This window comes from Nannospalax galili, unplaced genomic scaffold (genome assembly GCF_000622305.1).
Source record: "Nannospalax galili isolate Female #2095 unplaced genomic scaffold, S.galili_v1.0 scaffold140, whole genome shotgun sequence".
Lineage (NCBI taxonomy): Eukaryota > Metazoa > Chordata > Mammalia > Rodentia > Spalacidae > Nannospalax > Nannospalax galili.
In genome coordinates this window covers 3,905,629-3,913,101 of record NW_008352267.1, presented here as the reverse complement: position 1 = coordinate 3,913,101, position 7,473 = coordinate 3,905,629, and positions in this window count along the sequence as shown.

Here is a 7,473-nt window from a genome sequence, read left to right as displayed (position 1 = left end):
CATATGGAAGTACAAAAAAGACCTCAGATAGACAAAACAACCCTGATCACTAAATAAGAGCAATGCTGAGGAGATTACTATACCAGATTTTAAGCTGTATTACAGAGCTATAGTCACAAAACCAGCATGGTACTGGCACAAAAATAGACCCATAGTTTAATGGAACAAAATTGAAGACCCAAATATGAGTACATGCAATGTCAGGCACCTGATATTTGATAAAGGGGCCAAGAAAATTCACTGTAGGAAAGACAGCATGTTCAGCAAATAGTGCTGGCAAAATTAGATCTCCACCTGTAGAAGAATGAAACAAAACCCCTATCTTTCACCTTGCACAAAAGCCAATTCAAAATCGGTCAAAGACCTCAATGTAAAGCCTGAAATTCAGACACTGTAAGAAGAAAACTTTGGCAAAAACCTACAAAATAAAGGAGTAGGAAAGGATTTTCTAAACCAGACATCAATTGCTCAGGAAACAGGTCAAGAATCAACAACAGGACCTCATTAAACTAAGCAGCTTCTGTACATCAAAAGAGGCAACCAGGGAAGTGAGAAAACACACAGAATGGGAGAAAAATCTTCACGAGTACACATCTGACATAGGTTTAATATCCAGAATATATAATGGACTCGAAAAACAGAGAATCAAGACAGGAAGTAATCCAATTAAAAGTTGAGCTAGGGAGATGAATAGAGAGTTCTCAAAAGAAGAAGTAAAGATATCTAAGAAGCATCTTAAAAGGTGTTCAACATCACTGATTTCATCTTACTCCAGTCAGACTGGGTAAGATCAAGAGAACAAATGTTACCAAACATTGAAAGGCATGTGGGGAAAGGGGAACACGTATCCACTGCTGGTGGGGCTGCAAACTTGTTCAACCCCTATGGAAAGCAGGATGGAGAACTCTTAAAAAAGTACAAACGAACCTCCCATTTGACCCAGCTCTACCTCTCCTTGGCATATACCCAAAGAACTCGCCCTATTACAGAGACACTTGTACATCCATGTTTGTTGCTGTTCTTTTCACAATAGCTAAGAAATGGAAGCAACCTAAGTGTCCCTCAATTAATGAGTGGATAATGAAAATGTGGTTCATCGATACGATGGAGTTTTACTTAGCAGTAAAGAAAGATGAAATCATGAAATTTGCAGGTAAATGGATGGAACTAGAGACTGTTATACTAAGTGAAGTAACAAAGACTCAGAAAAAAAATAGACATATGTTCTCCCCCATATGTGGATCCTAGAACCAGGCTGATTTTTAAGTATGCAGCCAGGTATAAGTACAGGAACCAGGATAATGGAAAGGAAACAGGAAGTTAAAGAAAAGAAATAACATGAAAGAGAGCAGTAGGAAATAGGCCTTAATAAGGGAGACATGGATAAAAATTGGGTTAGATTAGGGGAGGGGGGAAGGAAGGGTATATGAGGAACCTAGGGGATAAAGGGAAAGAAGGAGTTCAAGAGAGGTAGGACCATAGGAGAAGGGTAATAGTAAGGGAGAAAGGGGGGAAATTGGGGCACCTTAAGTGGGAAAACCATGATGGAGGGGTGAGACAATGAGAGAGATAAACAATGCCTAGGTAGTTGTGAAAACCAGAGGGAACCATATTACTACTACAACCTACTGACAAATTATACATAGCAGATCAAGAAATATATGTCTAGGTAAGCTTATCTGAGAACAACTGGTCTTTGCCCTAGATTTATCTACATGATACCCTGTAATTAAAAATACCAGACTGGTGGAACTAACCTTCTTGGGTATTTAACAGACATACTTTGAGGCCTATAATAATTTGGTCAGATGGATGTAAAGGACACTTTTTGCTCCTAGCCCTCTTAGGTCGACTATTTCCAGGGGACTATGAGCATCTCTCAAAATGTCCTGTAATGGTGGTGTGTCACCTGTCTTCTTGATCAAGGAGGCCAAGGAGACCCCACCAGATGGACTTGAACCAGTGTGCAGTCTATAAAGAGGAGGGTCAACACAGAGGAATCATTTCCTCCATGCTTCCAAGTGAAGCCAGCCATCGTTGAGCAGGATAAATAATGTCTAGCTAGTTCTAAAAACCAGAGGGAACCATATTAGTCCAACAAGCTAATGACAAGTTCTACATACCAGATCAAGAAATATATGTCTAGGTAAGGTTTATCTGAGAACAATTGGTCTTTGCCCAAGATTTATCTACAGCGCACAGTAATTAAAAGTACCAGACTGGTGGAACGAGTCATCTTGGATGTTTAACAGACACACTTTGAGTCCTATACTAATTTGGTCAGAGGGACATAAAGGACAGTTTTTGCTCCACGCCCTCCTAGGTCCACTAGTTCTAGGGGATTATGAGCATCTCTCAAAAAGTTATGTAATTGTGGTGCACCACCTATCCTTTTGATCAAGGAGGCCGAAGAGACCCCACAAGATGGACTTGAACCAGTGTCCAGTCTACAAAGAGGAGGGTCAACACAGAGGAATCATTTCCTCCATGCTTCCAAGTGAAGCCAGCCATCGTCAAGTAGGACCTTTGACTTATCTTCACATAGGAGGAAGTGGTAAAAAAAAGGATTCAAGTGCTCCTCTCAAGCCCAAGTAACCCCTGAGGAACAGATCCTCAAACAGCCTTAAGAGTAAAAATAAATTGGTTTACCTGGGCCAACTGTGTGGACTTAAACATCCAAAAGGAAAGTATAGCCAAAGATTAAAGGGGCCAATATAATTTTTAAGAGTCCTTATGTATAGCTAAAGGCTACATAATAAGCAACAATGCCAGATAGGAGATACCTTCATTTGAGTTGTTGGCCAGGTTGGCCCAAGGGACTCCCAGATATTAACCCAGCATAGAACTGGGAAAATGCACAGCAGACCCCAATCTTATCTAGAGGAATATTGACAACTGATTGCTGCTAGATGAGGAACAGCTGACCTTTCTAAAACAAAGACCTCTAGATAGGCTGACTAGATTCACCAGATGTACAAGCAGTGGGGAACGGCTGGGGTTCCAACAACACAGTGGACAACAGCTGTGATAACAGAGTATGAGGGCTCTAGTGGGTGGAGGGAGGTTGTGGGAGGGTGCCATCTGGGAAGTGGGTGTATAGTTGAATAAGATGGTTTGGGATGTTCTGTGTGATATACACACACATAATAAAAAAAACAAAAAATGAATATTTGAGTAGGAAGCATAAAAATTTATGTCATTGTAATTATTAGAGGTGATAAACATTACCATTGAAATGTACCCAATGACTTAATTGACCTACACAGGTGCCAAGGATCCAACTGTAACTGATTATGACTAATAATAATCAGATACATACAGATTAGAGACACATGCACCAACATTGCAGTGTTATTACACAAACAATGAGTCTTTCTGTATGAAACAATATAATTTTAAAATAAAATGGAGATCTTTTTTAAAGTTAAAAATTCATTCAATTTTATATTTTATAGGGCTTATACTGAGCTCAATATTGTATGACTGTATTAATTCAACAGCAAACCTAAAAATTTTATCGCCACTTTTGAATGAGATGTGTCTTTGCTTTGGAAACTGTTATTGAGTATGTTAAAGCTGTAATAAAATGCTTCTTCTAAGAAAATAAATAAATAGAAAGAAAGGTTTCTTTGGTTGTAGTTCAACACCCTATATTGTGTAGAATCGTTTTTATATAGTTGATAATAATAGTTGTGATTTTTTGTTAGAACAAAACAAACCTTGATAATTTGAGCAGTGAGTCTGATCAGAGGTTGTAAATGATGCAATGGCTTAGAAATACTCCACTGTAGCAAAGATGTAAAAGTTTATTTTACTATAATAATTACATAACTCACAACTGCAATTTTATATTTTAAAAAATTGTATTTTTAAATAAGTATTTTGAAAACAGAAAAATTTCTATGATAAGCGTAATTCTAAAATGCTTCTGAGAATCCTATCAATAGGACCTATACCCTGATTCTAAACAAAAGAATTTGGGAAAGGTGAAGGAATAGGACACTAGTGATTAGATTTTGCTGTGTGTAAATGATGAAGGAATTTCTCAAATGTGATAAAGGGCCCTAATGAATTGATTTTGAGTTAATAGAAATAAATTATTCTTGTTAAGCTCGATATAATCTAGTTATCCCTTGAAACAGGGTCTGGAAATCATGGCTTCTTTAGTCACTGATCTTCAAGAAGCAAAATTTGTCCATGATCTCAGTAATGAAGTCTGCCAACAACCACATGGGTTTAGAGCTTGAAAATTGAACTAAAACCTCAGAGTCAGAGCTGACACTCCATCAAATGCTTCAGGTTTGCTATGATCACACTCTTGAACTGCAGAAATTGTGTGACAAGAGATGTATACTGTTTACAACCATTATTTGTGTGGTTATTTATAATGTGGGTGTAGCTAACTAATATACTATGTATAATAATTAAATATTTCTTAATTTTCTTTTCAAAAAGTCGATACTATTGCTTCTTATTTCTCAATATTAAAATAAATTTTCATAATACAGAACACTAGTTTTTGTTTCCTTCATGTGTGTGTGTGTGTGTGTGTGTGTGTGTGTGTGTGTGTGTTTGTCTGTATTTGTATGTGTTCATTCATGTACAGGGATATGTGTGTATTTACAAGGATGTGGTAGCCAAAGGTGGTTTGAGATGTCTTCTTCAATTGCTCTCGACCATACTACTTTTTGAGAGAATCTTCCACAGACCTTGAAACTTGACAACAGGGCTAGATTGACTTTCAGATCATTCATGGATCTTTTTGTCTCTGCATCCCCAGAGCTGAGATTACAGAAGTTGCCCAGATTTTAAATGGGTTCTGAGGACTGAACTCAAGTCCTTATGCTCACTTGTCAACAATTCATTACCTAAGCCATTACTTGGAACGGTCTTCACTGTCTTTTTCTTATCAGGGTCTGTCATCATAATTTAACAATACACAGTGATATGTATGTTTCCACCTTAGGTCTTTGATTCTGAAAAACCTCATTTGGTTTTCTAGAAATATGGTCATCTCCAAAGACTGCTTTTGTAAAACAGGCTGAAAAATGTTTCAGTAATACTTGAAAATGTAATTAATCTTATTTATTTGTGGTCATAACCTTTTAAAAGAGTACTTTCTGGTGGTTCATTTCCAAAGAATACATTGATATAATTATGTCCATTTTAATATGTTATTTGAGGGACCGAATCATTTGTATCCAAACCCAGTCTAGACATGAATAGCACATTTCATATCTTACTGTGCACAATAGCATGGTTTTCTTCTCAATTGTCTTCATTAACATAATTTTGTATTTCTTAAACTTTCCTTCACAAGAAAAAAATGAGTCCCCTGTACATTATATGAAAGATATGACAACACTACCCAAATTGCTTAAATAGAAAATATGAGCATCTTGTGGATTAACATTCTTCCAGAAGCTCCTCTTAACTACCGTTTGGTGCTCTCCTTCAATTGTAGTGTAATATAATAATGTCACATCTAACCACACCAAATCAAATCCTGTCATTAAAAGATTGCCTGTAACTAGATTTTCAATTCTAAATAGATTCAGAAGGAACAGTTGGAAAACTGATATTCCCTTTCAAAACATGGAGGAAGCTCAATTTCGTCTTTGAACCAAGCTGTTTAGAGATGTTTTGAGTTCAATGACTAAAAGACAAGACAATATTGAATAAATATTCTCTACAAATTGTACAGAAGCTTCAGTGGTAATTTCCTTTTTTATGTTTGCATCATTAAAATTAATATCTGTTTTGATTTGTTGAAATACCTTTTTGTTACTTGCCTAATCTATTGAATAATATAGGTTTTTCAACATTTTAATGAAAGTTTTTAGATTATGAAATAGTTCATAACAGCTCTTAAAGTTGTGTCTACTTTAACATTAATAAGAATTTAAGAAATTATAATGCAACACTTTAGAAGTGTAATAATTTCCTACATAAAAAATATGACATTTTCACAGTAGATAAATAACATTTCACAGTGAGTTTTTAAGATTTTTTACATAATAAATGGAGAATAGCACAAATTGATGTAAGACAATTTTGTCTTAATATAAATATTTTGATTATAGTTCTGAAAAAATATGTAGGATTATCATATTTTAATTGAGTTCCCACTGATAAATTTTCTTTAATTTTACTTATAGAGGCATTATCAACATTTTATTTTCATCTGCATTATCCCCAAGGAATAATTATGTAAATATGTATATATACATATATATGTAAAGATAATCTGTGGCTCATATAGAGATTTTTTTAATGAATCATTCTTTATGTTTAATGATGGCTAGGATATATAAAATCTCAGAATATAGAAATATCTCCTAATGCTATCTGTATGGAATAGGCTAGTAATGTTTAATAACATTACTTCTCCCTCTCTTATTGAAGAAGTCAATAACTTCTTAATAATACTTTAGCAATGACTTGACTATGTTAACAATGAAGATGATTGATATATCACATATTTTATTAAATATAATTATAATATGCAAAAAGTCAATGCTATATTTTTTCAGAATATTTTCCTTTAAAATTTAGTTCAATTATACTGTTCTGTATTTCATTGAACTGCTAATGGCCACAAGTAGGTCAGGAATGAGAGCAGTGATTTAGAGTAACGTTTGGTGGCTGCTGCAAAATCAGCTGGAACTTGCTCTGCTGCTGCTGGTCAAAGCTAGAGGAGAGAAATGACACCAGATTTCTTTTAAGTCTGAAGCACATGCTTGTCTTTGATAGAATTAAAACTACTTAAAAAGCTTCTAGAAAGTACAATGCCAACATATTTTTACTCTGTACAATAGGAGGAAATTATGGAAGACAGTGTCTTGGTGCTGTGTATCAAATGCATACTAGAAGAGAGGGCTCATGCTGCTTATTGTGTTGGCCTTGACTCGTTCCATTACATGTCTTCATTTGTACTGTCAGTGCTGAGGTTTAAAAGTTAATTTCATATACATGTCCCATAAGCACTCTGCAGCCTCCTGTTCTCTGCATTTGGTCAGTTGTGGGCTTCAGTGTTAACCACTAGCTGCTGCATTAAAAAAATTCTCTTGTTAGAATTGAGGGATGCATTAATTTGAGTATAAGAATAATTCATTAAGAGTAAGTTTAATATAATAAGTATTCAGTAGAAAAATACTATTAGCCTCTCCCCTATGTCCTGTGACTGGTCTAGCCTCAGGTTCCTTAGCCTGATACCAATATCAGGTATGGGTTCCATCCTACTCCCATAATATTCATGCCACTATTGCATTGGTGAGCATCTCTTTCCAGGTCAGTTGTTATTGTACATCACAGAATTGATTCCTGGGTAGGGGTGATGATTATTTTTTCATATCAGTAACATGAATAGCATCTTCCAGTAGTAGCTAGCCAGTAGTCATGAGGCTCCAAAGTCAGCACCAGTTTGATTTCTCCTTGTTTGTTCTACAGTTCATGTATTTAGTGTCTTCCTCA